Below are 24,230 nucleotides of genomic sequence, written 5' to 3'. Positions count from 1 at the left end.
CATCGTATCCCATTTGCGTAGATCGATGCTCATGATGTCAATCACTGAATTGTCTGGTCCAGACTTGATTATTTGCAGACCGCCGTCATATAGCTGAAATATTGCCGTGTGTATCAATATTGAGTGCGGCGTTAAACAAACAAACAAACAAACAAACAAATAAAACATATACCCGTATAGGCGAAGAGACCATGTAAGCTATACCGGGACAGATGCTTAGATGAAACGATAAGTATATCTTTATGTTTGTTTGTTTGTTTGTTTGTTGTTTAACGCCGCACTCAGCAATAGTCCAGCTATATGACGGCGGTCTGTACATAAGAGAGTCTGAACCACCCGATCCCGTTAGTCGCCTCTTACGGCAAGAATGGATTGCTGAAGACCTTTCATAACTCGCATCTTCACGGGCGATATGTCTTTACAAACGTGACTTGACACACGCAGCTACAGCATTTTGTGACGGAGGGTATGCTTTAAGTGTCTTCACAATTAAAACCTTTACATACATACATATCCATTCAAATAAATTCGGTGAAGTACACCCGTCTGAGGGAACTTGTGCAATAACTCTCGGCGCTTCTATTGCAGACAACCACTTCAAATCGGGAATTAAATATCCGTCTGGTCTGTCGCCGCGCGGTGTTCTAATTGAAAGGGCACAGTGTTAAGACTTCAGAATTACCATCAACAAATCCTAGTTAAGGCTTTAAAACCAAAGACCATTTTCAGATCACTAAATCAGCCCCTCAGAATGAAAGGCATTTATTATATTGAGTTCAATCCTCGGGGCCTCACTGTGACATATATCGGTAAAGGCACCCCATCAAAATTGTAATTTGATAAATCATTTTTTGCCCCCCTTCTTACATAATGTTGAGAGGAAGGGAATTTATACATAGTTAGACTTTTAATACCTCTTTAAGCTGATCGTGTTACTTGTAGTATTCAAAGCTTTTTAATGGATCTTATTTGTCGTGTCTCGCAGGTTAAGTGAGGATCATTGGGCCTCTAGTGCTGGAGCCTCGTTAGCCAGTCCCTGTTGTTGTATATTAGACAGCTAGGCTCAGCTGAAAAGAATGCAATATATTTGAATTTTATAGGTATCACTGTCTACTTCAGAGTGATAATATTTCTGGCTATAGACAGCCTTAAGTAGACGTAAGGAATGCTATTGTATTGTCAAGTGCTGCTCAACGACCCTCAGTAGGGGATTAGACGCACGCGTGGGAGTTATCCCCCTTGCTTTCAGTAGACAAGAGTCATAGGTTAACAGATGGTAGTTGTTCGCCGTGTAACTCTTTTGAACCACTCGGTTGATTATTGTAATGTCCGGGTTCGATTCCCTATATGAGTAGAATGTGAATGCGTCCCCCGACTTGATATTAATTGATTATTACTAAAAGCAAAGTAAAACTCACTATTATTATTGAATATCGATGTTACGTAACTTTCATAAAGTCCAAAAAAAGCACCTTAATACCGGTCATTTGATCATGGGGACCTTTTTCATGCGACACCGTTCTCAACTCGTTACTGTGGCGTACATTTATGCACACACAGTACGGAATTGTTGGTAACAGACACCGTTTAATGAATCGAACACGTTGACCAAATGTATATCTCAGGCGAAAGAGTTCTTAGATGATCGATAATCGTGAATAATTGTTGAAAACGAACGCACGGAATGTCTCGTGCATCCCGAAAACCCCGTGCAAAGCGACACAGAATGTGGAGACTCGTTGTCAAGTCGCTTTGTTTTTGACCGGCTTCTTCAAACCTCTGTCCATCAAATATCACTCGATCTTGTTTCTGTTATAACTAAAATGTTCATTCCGTCATTAACATTCTGTACAACACCACAGCCTTGTAGCCCTGGCGTTCGAGACTGCAGTCCTGATGCCGTAAGTAGAGCGATATGTTGAAGATTTGTACATTCATTTTATCCGCGTAGTCTTCAAGTTGCACACTTATCAAACGGACGCGATACATTTAGACTTGTGAATGTGGATATAACTGTCATAAATTCTTGACAGTTTCCGGATCGGAAGACAAGTTTATATTGTTGATGTGTCCATTATATACAGTTTCGTCCTGTCGGCATAAACAACTAACCACCTCCCAAACTGGCCATGTCATTGCGGTACCACAGAGCGTCCCTACCAGTGGGGGTACAGCCGGGATATGTGAAGTGAATGTGCGCGGGGGACTGGCCATGTCATCGCTGTACCACAGAGCGTCCCTACCAGTGGGGGTACAGCCGAGATATGTGAAGTGAATGTGCACGGGGTACTGGGCGTGTCAGGTACTGACTGTCACAGCATCTTGAGTGGGAGAAGCATCGGCATTCAAGTGAGTGAGTGAGTTTGTTTTTATGCCGCTGTTAGCAATATTCAAGCAATATCAAGGCGGGGGACACAAGAAATGGGCTTCACACTTTTTACCCATGTCGGGAATCGAACCCGGGTCTTCGGTGTGACGAGCGAACGCTTTAACCACGAGGCTACCCGACCGCCCCTATCAGCATTCAAATCAACACCACCGTTACTACCTGGTACACATAAGGTCTTCCCGAAAGTATGTCTGTATTATGTTATGAGCAGCCTTTCTTCCATAGTTAGCGCCTCGCTTGTTTCTGATGAATGGTTGGCGAAAACCCCAATAATAATAATAATAATAATAATAATAATAATATTTACAAAAAAATAAATAAAAGAAAATGGATAAATAAAATGAAAATATTAAATAATAAATAAATAAATAAATAAATAAATAAATAAATAAATAAATAAGCTTACACCCATAAAAATAACACCCATAAAATAATTTAAAAAGCACACAAAATTTCCTTCCCCAACACCAAAAACAGGAATGAGCCAACTGAAAAAGAAAAAAAGGGCAATAAACATTTTAAAAAAAGAAAGAAAAAAATGTATCCCCAGGGGATGAATAGGTCCTCAGCAAATTATGCTTGTAGCGTGAGGCGACTCAATGAATCTGGTTGATGGCGCGTCCTAGTACCCCAACAGCGCGGGACTTTGTTCATGATATCAATCACTGGATTGTCTGGTCCAAACTCGATTATTTTCACACCGCTGTCATATAGCGGGGATATAGTTGAGTACGGCGTTAAACAACAAACAAATCGTTACGAGTCGTACTTCAAGTCATTTCATTTTAAAACATTGTAACACTAGACCCGTGCCACCACATCCACCTTTAGACCCGTGAAGATCCGGGGTAGAATATGTCTACAGCAACCCATGCTTGCCGTAAAAGGCGACTATGCTTGCCGTAAGAGGCCTAGGCGACTAACGGAATCGGTTGGTCAGGCTCGCTGACTTGGTTGATGCATGTCATCGATCCCAATTACACGTGGATCGATGCTCATGATCAATCACTGGATTGTCTGGTCAAGACTCGATTATATACAGACCGCCTTCATATAGCTGGAATGTTGCGGCGTAATAAACAACAAACAAACAAACAACATCCACCTTTACCCACGTTAAAATACTTTCACCCCCCCCCCCCCCCCGCTTACATTCTATCGATTTATAAGAAATTTACAAATCACTCATTTTTAATAAAATATAGACGTAAGACATGAATCAGTGACGTACACTTTACTTGAAGTGACGTTCACTATGCCTGTGGTCGTGTTCAGATATAAAGGAAATTATGCTGAATATGCAGATTTTATTTGGACCATATAGGAAATATGGTGACGGTCGCGAATGTCCTATATCGTACGCTTAGCTTAACCTACGACAGTGTGTACAGGTCTAACGCATATGACTGTCAGACCGACTTGTTGAGCTACCGTGATGAGCTCGGTAAGTGGAGGAACTCCGAGCTTCCTGCGATCTTGTCGCCATTGTCAATAACAAACTCGAAGAGACACTAACGGACGTCACTATCCGTGTGTTAATATCATATTATCTGTGGAATGCTTACAGAGGCTCAGCTCATTAAATGCTATACGTGTTTACACACAGGGCTTTTAAACATGCTAGTTTACTCTGATTGAAAGAACGAGGGCCCCGCCTTTCTGAACGTGTTTCACGACAAGTCCTTCCTCGCGCCAGCCGTCAAATACGGGGGCTCAAATTTCAACAAATTGGTCTCAGACTTGTCGATATGCTCCCTGTTTGTTAGCGGTATACTCGAGATATGGCCATTTTTATAATAAACATTCTGATATGTATAAGATGTTTTCAATGTAGCACGCTTCTTTCTGCCGTATGATTGGAGTCATGTTAAAAGCGGGCTATGATTACCAATGCGAGCATACCAATTCAATAAAGCAGCGGCTCGTATTGAAACGAGACGGTGAATAGATGACCTTCACACATACTCTCAAGGTTTTTTAACAAGAAATCCATTAAGGTTTTAAAACCAATTCCTAATTAGATACGCAATAATTTAAAAGCAAACTTGACGTGATTTACGTGGGCGAGAACCCGAGACCGCACGCGCTGAGAGGGTGTGGCACCGGCGGTGTAGCGCGACTTCCTGTCATGCTCAGTGTGTGTCGAAACTAGCTGACGGGCTTGCTGAACGTGTTTGAGAAACAGAAGTCACAGCTCCCAACCCTTTGTCGCCCCGGACTTCGTAAAAACTCTCATATTGACTTTATATTGGATACATACATAGTACCATGTTTACATACAGGTTACCCTTACATCCGACCCCGACTGAGTATAACACGGTATTTCTTGTAAACACGATTTATACAGTGGGGCATGCACGTTTTATGCAATGGCGTACATACGTTCTATGAAATGGTACATACGCGCTGTAGACAATGATGCTAACATAAAATTAATAGAAAGCTGTTGTGCGTTATACAGTCGTGTATATACGATTTTTCAACAATGGTGAAAACGCGTTTGATACAATACCGCACATAGATTAATACCATGACATAAACAAGTTATTGGAGATTCATTCACTACATTGGTAGTTTGCGTAATAAACTTCCATTATGACTTGGGGGCACGGGTGGCCCAGTTGTCTAAGGCTCCGCGATTCGCTGTGCAGAGTTGCGTCCCTTGGGCACGCCAGAAACCTATGATTGTGGGTTCGAATCCAGATTCGCCCAGATTATGTTTCTAGGTTTGTCAGCACCATACCCCCGAAATGGTAAACGTCTGAGACCTGCATCACTTCGGGCTTTCCGTCCACATTAACACGCCGTGATATAACTGGAATACTGTTAAAAGCGGCGTTAAACCCAACTCACTCACTCACTCCGTTTTTGACTTCTTTCTTTTTTCTGTTAACTCGATCAGATATTATGCTGGTATATTTTGTATACAAGTTGTAATACTCCGGATTCAGGTTTCTATTATGCTTTCATAAAACAATATATTTACGTGAGTTATTATCCACTAATAATGGCCTATAAAATATTAAAACACTGTTTTCCTTTGATGTCCCGGCGCAATATATAAGGTCATGTTTTTCATCCAACCACTGTCCAGCCACACACCGGTGGTGTGATTTCAAGTTCTTGACGTCTTCAATGACGCTTATAACAGCTGTTTTGCCTGATGGTCTGTGCTGAGTTTATTTATTCGTTTAGTTTGCACTTAAATATATGTCACTTTGTATATTTTATCAAAGCTCTGCTGCTCACTTTGTTGTCGTGGCGTCCAACGTGAAGCTTAAACAGGGAAACGTTTGATAATGGTCGTCATTTAGATTATATTACGTGCAAGAATATACGCCAAATGCCACGCAGTTGCTAGGCGCCCTGTCCTGTTGATGCGCAGCTTCATCTTATACGAGTTGAAGAGGCGTATTTTGCATACATGAAAACCTATCACTAATTGAGGGTTCACGGGTTGCCCATTCGTCTTTAAACCAACTTAAACTCGCCGCTATTTTGTTTGATAGGCATTTCTTAGAAATTGACGGATGTCAAAGTAGACAAAACTTTTTGGATAACAACTTCTATACTATCCTGTAAATAGGGACGTTTCGGTATAGAATCTTATACCGTTTCCAAGCAAGACTTGAACAAACTTGTTATCCATATTTTTGTGCCTACTTTGTCACCGCTATGTATTGCACGCAAATGCATAAATACAGTATGAATTGTTGGGAGGGGGTCCGTTTTTAATCGTTTTTAATGGCTGTGCTGTACGCTTTTTTTAAAAAAAACTTCTTGTATCAACTGACACACGATTTCTATCTATACACTGTTCATTGACTCGTATGACGCCAGAAAATGATGCCGATATACTCATCCATTAGCGAAGGTCAATGATATTCGGTAACTCGATACATTTTCAACCCCGTAAGTAATGGACATAGGGTCATTGACAGTATAAGTATGGAATGGCCATGAAATACGTTCTCCGTGTGGCAGACATGTTCATCAATTAGCCGACATTATGGATCACGCACACACCAGTAATGGGAATACGTGCGCGTGGGTGGAGAAAAATGACCTTGACATTGAATGTTGTAATATGACCTTCCCCTGAACAATGAATCGACGTGTGTTGTTTGTGAAATGTGTTTTATGGTATTTCCCCAAGACATGATTTTTGTCCATTTAGAAGCAGAAAAAACATTGTCAATAGTTATTAAAACTGCCGTTGTACTTTTCACCATGACATATTTCTCTTGTCGCATGAATCATTAATTCAGTTTGTGATCAACACCGTTGTGAATAGAACAACCTGGCAGAATTACGGAAGTCTTTTAGGGCCACTTGTTATTTTTTTACCGCCTCCGTGGTCTATAGGTAGAGCGTCCGCCCGGAGAGCGGAAGGTCCGGGATTCGTCATACCAAAAGACCTTAAAAAATGGTACTTGTTGTAACCCTGTCTAGCGCTCGGCATTAAGGGGCTAAAGCAAGGACTGGTCGACTCGGAGTCAGTATACTGTGTCTGAGTGGGGAAGGAAGCACTATAAATCGGCATCAGTCCGGTCTAGTACAAGCAGCCCCCCCCCCCCTCACACACACACACACACACACACACACACACACACACACACACACACGTGCTATATAAGTGCAATAATCTTGGACGCGACGTTAGATCCCATTTCACCTCACCTAGTATCTTGAAATGTCAGTTTTAGCATGTTGAAACTTGCAGGATGCTAAGCTGAAATTTCAGTACACATACTTTGAAATTATCTTGAAAGTTCACGATCATTAATATGTATCTTGAAATTTCAACATAGCGTCTTGAAATTGCAAGAGAAAAATGATAAAGCAGATGGCCCTAGAAGGCTTAAGTACAGAACTGAAACCATGGCTAAAAGACGGACAGTACGTCTCGATGGCCGCTGAGTGAGTAATACTTCTCTCTTCCCTGGGATATATACCGGTGTTCACATCATCGACCTCGCTAGACAGGATTATTTCACAAAGTCGACATGAAATAGGTGTAATAATCCTGCATTTCGGGCTCTGAAATTCCTTGTACTGGAGTGCCAGTGGTTTCTTTTAAAATGGTAATAACCCAATGTCTCAAGGGCACACTTATATGAAGCCAATCATAACGTATTTTCTTACAAGTTAACAGGATAAGCACTTGGAAAATGGACATAGGAACTCGCGTAATGCACAGAATCATACACGGGGGGCACGGGTGGCCCAGTCGTCTAAGGCGCCGCGATTCGCTGTGCAGAGTTGCGTCCCTTGGGCACGCCAGAAACCTATGATTGCGGGTTCGAATCCCGGTTCGCCCCGATTATGTTTCTAGCTTTGTCAGCACCATACCCGTGCTCGTGGGTTTCACCGAAGTGGTAAACGTCTGAGACCTGCATCACTTCAGGCTTTCCTCCCACATTAAGCTGACACGCTGCGATATAACTGGAATACTGTTAAAATCGGCATTAAACCCAACTCACTCACTCACTCACAGAATCATACACAAAATTAAACCTTGGGATTGAGAAATTGAAAAGGGTAAATTATCATTCTTAATGGGAATGGATAAAGTGGCAGATTACAACTGATAATTGTCTATTTCATGCTGAAATAATAGTCAATGATCGATGAAATTTTTTTCCAAGGGTACTCCTTAACACCAACACCAGTGGCGTGTGACGCACTTAAAAAATCACTCTTCTATCCCGGTATAAAGGTTTCGCCATCCGGAGATATGAAGTTCTTCTTTACAGAATATGAAAAACCCGATCTAATTTATTGTTCAATACAAATGTATAAAACTATAGCGTGATATACCCACGGGTAAGTTTGCAAGTTTAACTGTACTCAGAGGCAAAAACTGGTTGTTATCTGAAAATCTGTATCATGTAGTCCAATGCGACAGAAACCATGACGGTCAATAATCATTCGCATTAAGAGATGTATTCATCATAACATAGCGCCAGATTTACATCAACACAACAGTGCCTTACACGAACGAGGCTGGTTTCACATCTGCTAAACAGGAAAAGCACAGGTCAATGCGTGACGTCATAATGTGCGTATGCCCCATGTACACAGACGGTTTAAGACGGTCGCTCTTGCGTGTTATTCCGCAGAGCGAAGGTATGCACAAGAAATAAAAAAAATATTGGTCCAGTAGATTTCCATTTGTGTCGAATTTACAGAGACCCGATGTTAATTGTTAATTTTTAGAGCTTGTATAACCAGAGACCATAAACATATTATATGATCTCTGGTATAATGGAAATTAAGGTGGCTTCGACACAACAAGTTCTTCGATATATAAGGAGTTAGGGTCATGAGGCTTGATTAATTGAACAGTGACTTTGTTACCGTAGTGTATGGGAATAATTTGGTAAAAATTCTTTGCTGTATGTCGCTCACAAGTGTGAAAAAATAATTTTCTCATTACTATGGTGTATATAACAAACAATAAATTGTAGTTGTGTTTGTAACAGTACGACAGTGAATCTGCCGCCGGTTGGTCCGGAAATGTCGCCTTCCGCATGACAGTTGTGATTTGGTTCTGACTCGTTTGTCGGGACATCTGTTTATCTGGTCTGTTTGAAAGGGTTAACGAGGTCTCACCTTTGTAAAGGAATTCAGCATGGTTTCTTAAGATACATGCGTAGTTTTATTGTTGAGACTTTTAGTGTCTTTATGCACACGGGCGGAAAAGGGCTCATCTGTTAGCAACACAAACCCCTCCAGTGTATGCATATGTTTGTACACCGGCGACTGTATGTCCATATGTATGTAGGTGTGTGTGTGTCTCGGTGTGTATCGGTGGCTCTCGGTGGCTCTCGGTGGCTCTATTCCCTGGTGTATGTGTGGGATTGATGAAAGAACCTCCGAGCAAATATTATTTTCCTGTTTTGTTGAAAATGTGTTCCAAACCATATTGGTATGTTTATAAAATGACATGTACGTATAACGTCGATCGTTTTACATATATAAACATATTACATCGCTCAACATTCTGCAGTCATCACGGGAGCTAGGAGATGGGCGACGCTGTTGGCATTATGCTTCAAAGTACGTTTCCCGCCTCAAGCTCCCAATTCCTGGCTCTGCGGCTTTGTTTGACGGCCGAGAGCCGCAAGCTACCCCAGGCCAATATGCTGAGGAAAATATAGACGCATTACAACTCTTGATTTAAGAACATTTATAGAACGCATTTGTGTAGGAGCTGTTTAACTGCTATAAGGCGACTTGTGAACGCCGCATTTATTACATCAATAAAACAGAGTTTCATAAACTTTAAATATTTATCGAAACGATGACTCGTTTGGATGTCCAAAAACTATTTATGGCAAGTATAAATGAATTATATTTTGATGTTAATGTATGTATTTTTAATTTGAAAGATTGGGTTTTTTTCTCTAGAAAATGATATTACTAAGATTACATTTTTTTGATTTATCTAGAGCTGTGGGAAGGATGTGAAGTCGAAAGTGATGTTGTAGTTGCATCGACGTTCCCGTCACAGGTTGAAGTGGCTTCCCTCATCTAACCCCCCCCCCCCCCCCCCCACAAGAGCCCCAAGCGACCGACCTACCATTCTTCCCTATCCAGAGAAAAATAAGGATGAATGCTTTCGCGTGTTTCCCTTGCGCGTTTGTCGCACGGTCTGTGAGCGACAACACTGTGTTTTATTACCTTCAGGAAACCTAGGCGAGAGAGTCTGTGATAAAACAACACCTCTTCCATTAGATAGGCGAAAAAACCAACATCGTGATTCTGAGGCCCGGGAAATTGACCATTCAAATACCTGACCGGCAGCAAAGCCAGGAACAGAGGTCATATCCGGTCCGGAATGGTGACCACCCAATGCGGACCACCAAAGACTCGGTGCATATGAAAAATAGGGCAAAGTTTTTCTTATACTGCGTGTAACCAAGCATGTTTCGTTTTTGAGGATAAATAGATTTTGAAAAGTTGAGTTGACTTTGTTGAAAGTGGGGTGTGTATGCACACACTGGCGACGTTATGGGGACCATTTCAAAACCAACAGCCGCATTAAGGGTCTTCTCAAAATTATTGATAGACGTAAAGGAGTAATGTTTCGAAGAGAAGTTTAGCTGAAGCCTCAGGTGTATCGTTGATCCGATATCGTTCAATAATGGTAAAATAGACAATTTTCTAAAACTAGAATACCCCACTCAGACACAGTATACTGACTCCGAGCCGACCAGTCCTTGTTTTAGCCCCTTAATGTTGAGCGCAAGACCGATGCAAGTCTCTTTTTCTAGACCGCCATCGTGGTCTCGTGGTAGAGTGTCTGCCCAATGAGTGGAAGGTCCGGGGTTCGATCCCCGGCCTCGTCATACCAAAAGACTTTAAAAGATGGTACTTGTTGTTACCCTGTCTGGCGCTCGGCATTAAGGGGCTTAAACAAGGACTGGTCGGCTCGGAGTCAGTAGACTGTGTCTGAGTGGGGTATTCATTTAAACTACGGCATGGTATCTCAGTGAGCTAGCACTATAAATCGGCATCAGTCCGGACTAGTACAAGCAGCCACACACACACACACACGTGCTTAATAAGTGCAATAATCTTGGACGCGACGTTCAATTATTTCATCTCTCCCTATTTTGTCTTGTACCATATGTTCCTGGATTGTTCTTTCAGGTGAATAATTGACTAGCCTTTGCATGTGTGGCTGATGACTGTCATTCTGTTAAAATCCGAGGTAAAACGGAATACTTCTGAGTGTGGCGTTAAACAACAAACAACATCATAATTTTCGAAGCAGCATTAAAGTCACTCGCTCTGAATTTATGAATGAATGTTTGTGAAATGGAATATGAACAAGGAAGAGTCTTGTAATGCAGGTCTAGGGATTGTGGCGCGCAATTGCGTCCTTCCTTGTCTTCGTGTGTGCAGCACGTGAGTGGGTGCACGTGGGAGGGCGACGCATGGTTGTTTACGTGCATGAAGAGGTTGGTATGTTGTGATCGGTGGTTCTTTTGTAGCAGTGGTTGTGTCAGTGCGAATATAGGAGTGATTGTACGTGAAGGATGGTTTGTGTGTAGCTAGTTTTTCTTATGATGGGGACGTATGGGTGCGTACCTGCTTGTACGACCCGTGAAGATCCGGGGCTGAATACGTCTTCAGCACCCCATGCTAGCCGCAAGAGGAGACTAACGGGATCGGGTGGTCAGACTTGGCTGATCCATGTCATCGTATCCCAATCAATCCTGTCGATCACTGGATTGTCTGGTCCAGACTCCATTTTTTACAGAGCGCCGTCATATAGCTGGAACATTGCTGAGTGTGGCGTTAAACAACAAACAAACAAAAACTGCTTTTAGGATATTCTCTAGGCTAGTAATTTACATAATGTCTCCATTGTGTAGCAGCTCTTAATGAAATTACTCCATCAGACGAAAGTTGTTTATACTATTTGTTATCTGATAGAACGCGAGGCAGAGACGTATACAAATGGAAAACTAGCGTCGAGGATGTATACAAGTGATGTCATAAGCAAGCATCACGGTGACGCAGATAATTACAGAATGAAGAAATAAAGGTTATTTCTCAGAGAAGAAATGTGTTTGGAGAAACCGCTCCTTGAACGGTCTTCCTGGTTTTCCAGTGTGAGACCGGAAATGCACAGTATACGCGTGTCACAACTCCAGCCGTGTATATTGTGCAACGACTTGTACCTGAAAAGTTGCCAGTCATTCAACAACATCCAGGTCCTGCTGGAAGTCCGCCTCGGAAGTAACGTGTCCTTTCACGCCGCACTGGCATATATATCGTCCCGTGAAGATCTCCGCGTTGGAATTGATCTTCAGCATCCCTTGCCGACCATTTCATATAATCGGGGGGGGGGGGGGGGGGGGGGGAAGGGACTACGGACTATGGCTGAAATATATCTGAACCACGGACTATGGCTGAAATATGTAAGAAACGTGGCTGAAATATATGGGAAACAGCTGAAATATATCGGGAACCTAACTGAAAGAGACAATGATTACGTCAAACTGACCATGTTTGCAAACTCTTTGTTGTTGTAATTACAAAACTTATAATTGTTAAACTTAATGTGGTTCAGGCCATAGTCCATCGATATTACGGTCTTACTAGAAAATCTTTCCCAAATCAGTTATTGATTCAGACATATTATAATGACAATCTATAAGATTTGAAAAATAGTTACGGGAGCTTACTGAATGAAACCTTTCCTCTTTAAAATACAGCATGGTCAATATATCAATACACAAACATAATTGCAGATAAATGCATGAGCTGAATCTTGTAGTTGACAGAATATGTTCATATACAGCTTTGAAAAGGAAGTAATAGACACTGCAGTGTAACATCAGGAAAATGTGTGTGCCAAATTTGAATAATGCAATAATTATTTAAGAGATCTTACGTGATTACGACATTCGAGGAAATAACGTAAAGCTCTCCGAAGCATATAGGTATTTGAAAAATATACCCTGACGTTGGAATTTTCTTCAGAGAATGTTTGAAGTGAAACTTTTTCGGGTCACGTAAGTGCCCCTATTAGATGAGACATGACATTAAACACACGTCCTCGTGACGCGTGACGTGTCTACGCCGCTATGACTGCTCATCTAACCAGCTAATTATCATGCAAATGAATCTCTCAAATCCATAATTTCCATTCGCATAACCTATGTAAGTTTGTAGTAAACAAAAGACGTTTTCTTTATCTTGGAGGCGTGGTTAGGTTATCACGTGCCCTGTTCTGTTGTCCGCTAGTGTGCACTATCTACACATCACATGTGACGATAACTTCGTTTACGGATCTGATGCTAAAACATGCCTTACAACATTCCCACATACACTGTCCTGTTGACGCGTTAATTTATAATTAGTGCTAAACACTCGAGTTTAATTTAGTCGAGGTATTTCCAAATGTTTCTCTTTATAAAGATAAAATTAATTGAATTAGTCACAACGTTCGCAGTAGTTGTGCGTGTCATGTAATAAACAGTGTCGTCAGTTGAGGAACATGGGCCCGTTTTCACGAAACTGTTGTAATAACTCCCATACTTGGCTATAGATTATGATTAAAATATAAGACTAAGTTAAGGGAAACAGGGACCGCCTCCACAAAGCGATCGAAGCATTGCGACTGTTATATGTCTACGTTAAAGTAGTTAGAATCGTTATAGTGCTAAGATCACTTTGTGGAACCGGTCGGCAGTGAATACAATTGTACCCCCTCCTTGTGTGAACCACTGGGGGCACGTGTGGCCCAGCCGCATAAGGCGCCGCAATTAGCTGTGCAGAATTGCGTCCCTTTGGCACGGCAGGAACCTATGATTGTGGGTTCGAAATCCCCGCTAGCCCCGATCATGTTTCTAGGTTTGACAGCACCATACCCGTGCTCGTTGGTTTTACCGAAGTGATAAACGCCTGAGACCTGCATCACTCACTCACTCACTCACTCACTATAAACAACTGATTTATAGATCCGATCCAATAGTATGAACGGCCCTTAACTTTGTGATGGTCTTAGATAATGAATGGTTGACGAAACGGGTGCCGGCTGTCGTAGGGCGTTGATTGACGACATTGTTGCGTTGTGTAACGGGTTGTTACCGAAAAAGTGGCAACCAAATTCAATGATTCATTCATCAAGTGTTTGAAACCTTACGTGAATACCGTAGTCGGCGAACCTGTTTGACGCGGGGCTGTCGCACCCACCTGAACGTCAACGCCTCATGTCAGCAAAAGGCGGACCACGACATCATCCACGGAGTAGTCAGCGATGACGTCACGACAATGTCCTCATGTGATGATTGCTCGAAATGACGTCAAACAAACGCTCAATTCCAGTGAAGTGTATCATCAGCAACTGAACCGGTTTTTCTCCAACGTGACGGGTGCGCACATCTTGATCACCAGGCTGACGATGCACGCTGTCAGGACCCGGTCTTGACGCGGTCTTGACAAGTGTAATTAATTGTCCCGGAAATACAAGGCTTAATTCTGTATTGTTGCAATGTGTCCGAACGCATGTAGCCGTCAGTGCCTTGAAGCTTATCCTGCTCTGTAATTCCTAGAAGATTACGTATGTTGGAAGGTATGTTAAAAAGACAAAAAAAAACCCAGTTTATTACGAAATGCACTGATCAGTTTTATAAACTGATATATTATTGCCATTAACATTATGTTGAATCTGAACATTAGTTGTGAACATAATTATTTGGTGTGTAAATAATAATTCTTGATCCCCCAAACATGTGAGTGTGTGAGTCGGGTTTAAAGCCAATGTGAACGGTATTGCAGTTACATCACAGCGTGTCAGCTTAATGTGGGAGGAAAGCCTGAAGTGATGCAGGTCTCAGACGTTTATCACTTTAGTATTTGAGTTGAGTTGAGTTGAGTTTAACGCCGCTTTTAACAGTATTCCAGTCATATCACGGCGTGTCAGCTTAATGTGGGAGGAAAGCCCGAAGTGATGCAGGTCTCAGACGTTTACCACTTCGGTGAAACCCACGAGCACGGGTATGGTGCTGACAAACCTAGAAACATAATCGGGGCGAACCGGGATTCGAACCCCCAATCATAGGTTTCTGGCGTGCCCAAGGGACGCAACTCTGCACAGCGAATCGCGGCGCCTTAGACGACTGGGCCACCCGTGCCCCCTATCACTTTAGTAAAACCGACGAGCACGGGTATGGTGATGAAAAAGTTGGAGACATGATCAGTGATATATTGTCAGCAGTATCAGAGGTTGTCAACAGTGTCAGATGTTGTCAACAGTGTCAGATGTTGTCAACAGTGTCAGATGTTGTCAACAGTATCAGTTGTTGTCAACAGTGTCAGATGTTGTCAACAGTGTCAGATGTTGTCAACAGTGTCAGATGTTGTCAACAGTATCAGATGTTGTCAACAGTGTCAGATGTTGTCAACAGTGTCAGATGGTGTCAACAGTGTCAGATGGTGTCAACAGTGTCAGATGTTGTCAACAGTATCAGTTGTTGTCAACAGTGTCAGATGTTGTCAACAGTGTCAGATGTTGTCAACAGTGTCAGATGTTGTCAACAGTGTCAGATGTTGTCAACAGTGTCAGATGTTGTCAACAGTATCAGATGTTGTCAACAGTGTCAGATGTTGTCAACAGTTTCACATATTGTCCACGTCATAGCGTCATTGGTGGTCAATGGAACTGTTGACCACAGGGCCTAATTTCTCTCCTAACACCTAAATATATCTCGGAACTACTTAATGCCGAGCGCCAGGCAATGGTAACCACCGACCTTCCGCTTTCCGTTTCACAGAGGCGGTCTTTTTGAAGGAGGACCAATGAAGAATCAACAGGACTCGTATTTTCACACATAATTATCTACCAACATGTGTCTAGCACCTTCTACATTAAAGAGAAGGCGTAGTTCTGACTAGTTTCTGTAAATCCTTCAATGACGCAGCAGCGCGAAGCTCAAAGAAACCGGTTTAGGGGACAATCTGAACCCTCTTCTGACACTCACAACCAATTCGTCACCATTCGCCCCTTTCCGTAACCTGCAAGAGCTTGTCCCGGAATAACACGAGTTGGCCACGAATGACTCACAACCGGTCAGCATTACGAATACGCACGGAAAAAGGCGAGGCTCTGCGATTGAAGTTCGGGTTAGGCTGAATTTGGCATCAGTGGGAAACGCAGTGATGTTAATTACGGAACTCGGGTCAATGATAATGAGTATAGGATGTGGTGAGGGTGAAGGAATATGTGTATCTGTATGGCGCCGGGTATATAGAATATACTTGAGTAAGTTTTATGCAAATATCCACTGCTGCTAAGCATCGTTCAGCTTTTCACTAATGCCAGTTTTGAGATGTAGTCATCAGCGTACTCTTGATTGTGCTTGTCGTAAGAGGCGACAAACGGGATCGGGTGGTCAGGCTCGCTAACTTGGTTGATGCATGTCATCGTATCCCAATTGCGTGGACCGATGCTCATGATGTCAATCACTGGATTGTCTGGTCCAGACTCGATTATTTACAGACCGCCGTCATATAGTTGGAATATTGCTGAGTGGGGCGTTTAACAAACAAACTTCGGCTTCAAAGTCAGTTGGAGAAAAGAAGGTTGCCTCGTGGTTAAGGCGTTCCCGCTGATCGTCCGTGGTTCGAATCTCAATTTGGGGCAAGGGTGGCCCAGTCGTCTAAGGCGCCGCGATTCGCTGTGCAGAGTTGCGTCCCTTGGGCACGCCAGAAACCTATGATTGTGGGTTCGAATCCCGGTTCGCCCCGATTATGTTTCTAGGTTTGTCAGCACCATACCCGTGCTCGTGGGTTTCACCGAAGTGATAAACGTCTGAGACCTGCATTACTTCGGGCTTTCCTCCCACATCAAGCTGACACGCCGCGATATAACTGGAATACTGTTAAATTCGGCGTTAAACCCAACTCACTCAGTCACTCACTCGAATCTCAATTTTCGAAGCCCATTTTCTGTGTCCCCCGCGCACTCTAAATCCGTAATCGTCACGTCATTTGATGAGATACATATATGCCGACACATAAATGAAACGCTAAATATATATACAAATACCAAGGAAATAATGATTGTATAAAATCGTAATACGCAATCACAAATATACCCTGGTACAATACATGACTATGGGTGCGCCATTCACACAGGCGTTGTGATGGAACTCACGAAATCCATGCAGATAGTTGGTCAAAATTGTGTAGGTGGTCAAGAGTCACCGTGCGAGATTAGCAACCAAGGACACGGTGATGTCGAAGGAGGGTGAGTGTCTCTGTGTTGTACAATCTCATGTCTGTCGAGTTAAGGCCACATAAAGATGTTTCTCATCACGTTTGCCAAAAAACAATAAAAATATTTTTTTGATTTTCAACATTCCTAACCTATATTCACAATCACCAGCACACAGGTCACAAATCAGGGGAGATAAGCAAGGATAGTAGGTGGATGGGTGATCGTGTTCGGGAGCCAAACTCCTTTGATTTTCTAGGGCTTCGGTTCTGCCCTTGGAGATTGTGTTGGGAATATGCCTCTGGCCACCTAGCAGTGAATGGGTACCCGGCAGGATGAGATGGTAATGTAACTGTTTACCTTCTAGCGCCTCAGACCGCCTCTGTGGTCTCGTGGTAGAGTGGTAGAGTGTCCGCCCGGAGAGAGGAAGGTCGGGGGTTCCATCCCCGGTAGTGTCATACCAAAATACGTAAAAAGATGGTGCTTGTTAATCTACCTGCGGCTCGGGTAAGGGGCTAAAACAGGGACTGGCTCGGAGTCAGTATACTGTGTCTGAGTAGGGTTTTCATGTTAAACTGCGGCATGATATCTCAATGGGCTAACACTATAAAATTGGCATCAGTCCGGACTAGTACAAGCAGCCACCTACACACATGTGCATGCACGTCGCTATATAAGTGTAATAATTTTGGACGCGACTTTAAACCTTATTTCACCACACCTTCTAGCCTTACAGGTTGTATATTCCCCAGGGAGCTGAGAATGAAAAATCGAGTGCACACAGATACATTGACCGGGGTCATAATAATACAACGCTTTGAGCAAACATTGCGTATGGAGTTATGCGCTTTACAAGCGAACTATTATTTTTGTTGTTATCATTATTATTAAAAAGGAAGCAGAAAGCACATGTCGCCTTTAATAGAAAAAGAAAAACGAACGGCATTGCTTGGCGTAACAACAGGTTTACATGAAAATTCGGAATGTACATTTACTCTCAAATTGCGGAACCAGAACTGAATTTAGCATGAAAAAGTAAAAATGAAAATAGGTTCTGGCTCTTTCTAATGGACGATGAGAGTGAGTGAGTTTGGTGTTGCGTCGTTTTTAGCAGTATTCCAGCAATATCACGAAAGGGGAGACCATGTGGAGAATCGACCCCGGGCCTTCCTGACCATGGATGAGAAACAACGTTTGCTCATGTGGCCTAACATTATCTTGGAGATAACCGATTGTGCGCGGCTTCAGCCAATTGTCTCAGTAGGTGAGACTGAAGTTATCTGACACCACCACCACCATCACCCCCCCCCCCCCCCCCCCCCCCCCCTCCCCCTCACATACGCACACACACCTCAAGACTCAAGATGTAAAGGTGAATGAAATGGCGTGAAGAGACGAAATTGGAGGGAGGATGAGGGGGTGGTGGAGGGTTTATGTGATTGGGGGGGGGGGGGGGGGGGGGGGGGGGGATCGGGGTCGAGGGACTGCTGTCACTGCAACATGGTTGAGGAAGGTAATCTGGTGACGACATACGACAGGTGTGGGAGAGGTCATCAGGTCACTGACTCCTCCCACTCATTGTTTATAACAGTCACGTGACATGGAAGTTCAAGGTGGTCTTCAAGACATGTCCCGATCTTTCATCGACTGAGGTTTGCGTGGGTGGTGGGGTTGGGTGGGGTAGGGTGTGGCTTTCGTAAACACGTTGAAGAACTTTAGAAACACGTGTCCACGTGTCCACGTGATGGATAATGATGAGGTTGTAGTGTGACCTGCTCTCCTGGACACACACCTTGGATTTCCTTTCAGATATATTCAACAAGCACGTTTATCGAGGTGTCCTTGGGCCCCAATCACCCACGTGGCTTTTATCTCAGATGAGGAAGAATAGCTGTTCGCGGAATTCTCCATCCCATTTGTTTCAGAAACGTTTATGAACATGACACACTTTCCTCGCCCTAATTTTGAACCTTGGTTTGTGTGCACGGTTTCACCAAAGTGATAACGTCTAGAACCTCCATCACTTCGGACTTTTTTCTCCAACATAGCTGGCTGTAATATAACTAGAATACTTTTTAAAGCGGCGTTAAACCCAACTCACTCACTATCAAGTAGTAGAAGACGTATGCTTTCATTCCTGTCTTCCGCGTTCTAGTCAAGGGGCGGTCGGGTAGCCTAGTGGTTAAAGCGTTCGCTCGTCACGCCGAAGACCCGGGTTCGACTCCCGACATCGGTACAATGTGTGAAGCCCATTTCTGGTGTCCCCCGCCGTGATATTGCTGGAATTTTGCTAAAGCGGCGTAAAGCCATACTCACTCATTTATATTTTATTGATCGTTATTTTTCTTCCTGGGTAATGTCATTGAAATGTGCTTCATATTGCCAACCACAAACATTTCCTTGTTATCTTATTCCTTGGGGTTTCCCGTATCGGCGGTGTGTCATGCTGACCATGTCCCCGCACTTCAACCAAGATAGGCACCCAGAACATGACACTTGAAAATCACCCGGAGAGCCACCAAGTATGCAAAACACGCTGAATTTTCGGGGCGCGCGTCTCAAGATGAGATATGGTACGTCGCGTGACCTAGGAGAGCCCGACCCTTGAACATCGTGAGCCCCAGGGGTGGGTCCGGGGGGCCGGGATGGCGTTGCTACTTCTACTGCGGATGAGCAGAGGCCGATTACGTCAATGATAAAGCTTGTTACACCCTGTTGGTAAGGAACAACTCATGGCGCGCGGCAATAAAACCAGTTTTTTAGTCTCCCGACGACATAAATCATGGGTTGCGCCTATTTGAAATATTCGCTATTTGTAAGGTTTCCGTCAGGGTCTGTATGAGAACTCTTACTAAGTGTTTCACGGATAGGGAGGTTCTGTGATTGAAGGTTGCGTTTGGTTATTGTTACGTCATATAATATATATATATATCAGTAATACCTCAGCTAAAGATAATGCCCACGTGGTTTATAATACCACACCCACTTAACATTAGCTGGTATGATATAAATGCTGTACTCTACAACAGGCACATTCCTTTCACCGAATCAGTTCAAAGCTAATTGCTGAGCTCCGTCTGTGCCGTCCGGTTGTCCCAGGGGCCGCATTTCGCTATGCCGAATGTGATCGTGGGTTCGAATCCAAGATTCAGCCTCCCTATCATCCGAGGTTTATCAGCACCATACCCGAGCTCGTTAGTTTCCCCAGTGTTGTAAACATGACGGGTCCAGTAAAGATCCGGGGTAGAACAGGTCTTCAGCAACCCATGCCTGCTGTAAAAGGTGACTATGCTTGTCGTAAGAGGCGTCTAACGGGATCGGGTGGTCAGAATCGCTGACTTGGTTGATGCATGTCATCTATCCCAATTGCGTGGATCGATGCTCGTGATATCAATCACTGGATTGTCTGGTCCAGTTCGATTATCTTCAGACCGCCGTCATATAGCTGGAATATTGCTGCGTGCGGCGTAAAACAACAAACCAAACCAAATCCTAAGAGGAGACTAACGGGATCAGGCTTGCGGACTTGGCTGATGCATGTCATCGTATCCTAATTGCGTAGATCGATGCGAATGATATCAATCACTGGTTTGTCTAGTCCAGACTCGATTATTTACAGACCGACGTCATATAGCTGGACTATTGCCGAGTACGGCGTTAAACAGCAATCGACGGAAAATCTGCGCTGCAGTTTACGAACCGGTGTTGATTTCGTTACGCGATTTTGATTCGACTGTGCATAAACTCGTAAGTCCAGCAAAATATAAGTCAGGAATTTTACAGTCAGATAACTCCGTTGCCCCGGGAAGATGTTAGGCAGAGAACTTGGTTGATTGTATGTAGGCGGCATCACCGGTTGGTCAATCACCGGTTGGTCAATCACCGGTTGGTCTGGTCCAAAGCGATCGTAACTCAGTCGTAAGTCTATGTTGAAGTATGGGAGTTGCGATCATCTCAGCGCTACGATCGCTTTGTGGAACGGGGCCAAGACTTAATTATTTACAGACCACCGTCATATAGCTGGAATATTGCTGAATGAGACAACAAATGAATATTCTGAAAAGCTTTGTGTAGAAAGTTTTGACAGGGTGTATCTGACCCCGATTTAATCTCTGACAGGCAAAGCGTCTGGCTTCCAATTGCAACACATTACTTACTTCCACAAATGATATTAAGATAAAGTTTTAACAGCATATTACCAGAAATCACCCGTGCAGTCATAGCCATAAAGTAAAGTGAGATCCCCTGCAGCTGAAAGGGTTTTCCCCCCATGGGGTCCGCACCCGTAGTGGCAATTGTGAACCACAACGTCCCAATGCCCACCGGATTCTCGTGTGGTCCGCGGAGCTTTGTTTCAACTTATAGTGCCGCCCGGGGTGCGGGTTCACACCTTCTGTGAAAGCTACCATCAGCATTGGCAATGTGCCTCCGCGCTTATCTTCGGGTGCCCTGTCGTTACTTTGATGTGGAACGATTCACTTTCATTTTATGCCCTATCCAGCAGTTAACTATTAAACTCTCTTAAGATCATAGCTCGGTGTCCCAGGTTTTCATTATTCCAGTCAACGAAACGCGCGATTAAGTCGAATATTGTTTAACCACAATGCACTACCTGGTGGATGGCTTGCTGAATGGAGGGAGGGAGGGATGACGTGATGGGATCGGTTGCTGGTAAGGGCCAGGTAATTGTGATGGTGTCGTTAGTCTCCCAAGATAGACCACACACACAAAACGGGCAGGATTTTCGACCGTTTGTTCCTCAGTTCTTCACACGAAATTGCAAAATCAACGGTGGCGTAATACCTTGCGGCATTGAGGAAGGTTCTCATCAGACAGTGGTGTCGTAATGAGCGAGATATGATATAACAACCATGTGTTTTTCAATGCTAGGCTTGTAGTTTATAATGTGTTCAGCATATCCCCGGTAAGGTAAGCGTCCGTGTGGGACCCGATACCCAGCGCGCTCCTCCACACATGGCTGGGTATTAAATCTACCTCAAAGTGATGATACCCATGGTGATTTTTGTAAAGTTGTGTGCAGACTTATTAATTTTATTTTAAGGGTCTGCTGATATATATTCCTTTCAAAACCACTGTGAAGCATATTCCACCACACATGGTTCAAATAAACTGGTGGATGATTTAAAGCCATGTATCCATTAAAACATAATCTCACTTTTCTGAAATCAATTAGTGGGTAAAAGAATTCAGCATCCCTGACGAACACTGGGAAGTCAGCCATCATTGAGTCTGGGGCGGCGGGGTGGCCAAGTGGTTAAAGCGTTCGCTCGTCACGCCGAAGACCAAGGTTCGATTCCCCACATGGGAACAATGTGTAAACCCCATTTTATTTGTCCCTGCTGTGATATGATTGGGATATTTTCTAAAAGCGGCGTAAAACCACAATTACTCATTTAAAGACACAAATTCGAATAATAAATAGGCAGATGGAGCGAGAGTAGTATAGGTAGAATGTTCGAGTATAGGCAGGATGTGCGATTATAGGCAGGATGTGCGAGTATAGGCAGGATGATGCGATTATAGGCAGGATGATGCGATTATTGGCAGGATGTTCGAGTATAGGCAGTACGTGCGAGTATAGGCAGGATGGTGCGAGTGTAGGCAGGATGTGCGAGTATAGGCAGGATGATGCGATTATAGGCAGGATGTGCGAGTATAGGCAGGACGTGCGAGTATAGGCAAGATCGTGCGAGTATGGGCAGGAAGTGCGTGTATAGGCAGGATGTGCGAGTATAGGCAGGATGGTGCGAATATAGGCAGGATGTACGAGTATAGGCAGGATCGTGCGAGTATAGGCAGGATGTGCAAGTAAGGACAGGATCGTGCGAGAATAGGCAGGATGTGCGAAAATAGGCAGGATGCTCGAGTATAGGCGGGATGTGCGAGTATAGGCGGGATGTTCGAATATAGGCAGTATGTGCGAGTATAGGCAGGATGATGCGATTATAGGCAGAACGTGCTAGTATAGGCCAGATGTGCGAGTATAGGCAGGATCGTGCGAGTATAGGCAGGAAGTGCGTGTATAGGCAGGATGTGCGATTATAAGCAGGATGGTGCGAGTATAGGCAGGATGTACGAGTATAGGCAGGATCGTGCGAGTATAGGCAGGATGTGCAAGTATAGGCAGGAACGTGCAAGTATAGGCAGGGTGATGCGATTATAGGCAGTAAGTGCGAGTATAGGCAGGATGTGCGAGTATAGGCAGGATGCGCGAGTATAGGCAGGATGGTGTGAGTGTAGGCAGGATGTGCGAGTATAGGCAGGACGTTCGAGTATAGGCAGGACGTGCGAGTATAGGCAGGATGGTGTGAGTATAGGCAGGATGCGCGAGTATAGGCAGGATGATGCGATTATAGGCAGAACGTGCGAGTATAGGCAGGAGGTGCCAGTATAGGCAGGATCGTGCGAGTATAGGCAGGATCGTGCGAGTATAGGCAGGATATGCAAGTATAGGCATGATCGTGCGAGTACAGGAAGGATCGTTCGAGTATAGGCAGGATCGTGCAAGTATAGACAGGATGTGCGAGTATAGGCAGGATGGTTTCCTGCTCGGATTGGCAAAGTCAAAACAAGGGATTTTGGCCAAGACGTTTAACTTCAGCTTCAGGCATATCCTAAGCATGCCCAAAGTGCTACATTATTACCCCGGTCAATGTGCACTCGGTTTTCATTCTCTTCTCCCCGGGAAGTTTACAATAACCAATTCCCTTACCTCCCCAATCGTACAAAAGACTCGTGTGGTTATGGAAATGGTTTTGTCACTTTAATATGAAGATCTTATGTGTAGAATGGTGTACTCTCTGAGAACCTCCAGCAGGAAGTTGAAGATTGATGTAGTTCTGCAACAATGCTGTGCTACCAAACACTGATGGCCGTGTTAACATGCACCCCTGTTACTGTAATATTGTAACTAAGAGCCGTAGGACCGCCTCCGTGGTCTAGTGGTAGAGCGTCCGCCGGGAAAGCGGAAAGTCCGGGGTTCGATCCCCGGCCGCGTCATACCAAAAGACGTTAACAGATGGTACTTGTTGTTATGCTGTCTAGCGCTCGGCATTAAGGGGTTAAAACAAGGACTGATCGGCT

At 43.9% G+C, this 24,230-nt stretch overlaps 1 protein-coding gene across 1 annotated transcript in view; it reads left to right on the top strand.

The window, feature by feature from the left end:
* Positions 1–1,882: 1,882 nt before the first annotated feature.
* LOC124134357 (cytochrome P450 7A1-like) overlaps positions 1,883–24,230 on the top strand; it is an 80,904-nt gene continuing 58,556 nt past the window's right edge. Inside the window, exon 1 of the mRNA XM_046499126.2 lies at positions 1,883–1,901. The gene's annotated coding sequence lies outside the window, so the exon portion shown is untranslated. The remainder of the gene's footprint in view (positions 1,902–24,230) is intronic.

The sequence above is a fragment of the Haliotis rufescens genome, unplaced genomic scaffold, assembly GCF_023055435.1.
Source record: "Haliotis rufescens isolate VD_foot unplaced genomic scaffold, xgHalRufe1.0.p SCAF_16, whole genome shotgun sequence".
NCBI classification, from domain to species: domain Eukaryota; kingdom Metazoa; phylum Mollusca; class Gastropoda; order Lepetellida; family Haliotidae; genus Haliotis; species Haliotis rufescens.
This window is presented reverse-complemented; position numbering and strand designations above follow the sequence as displayed.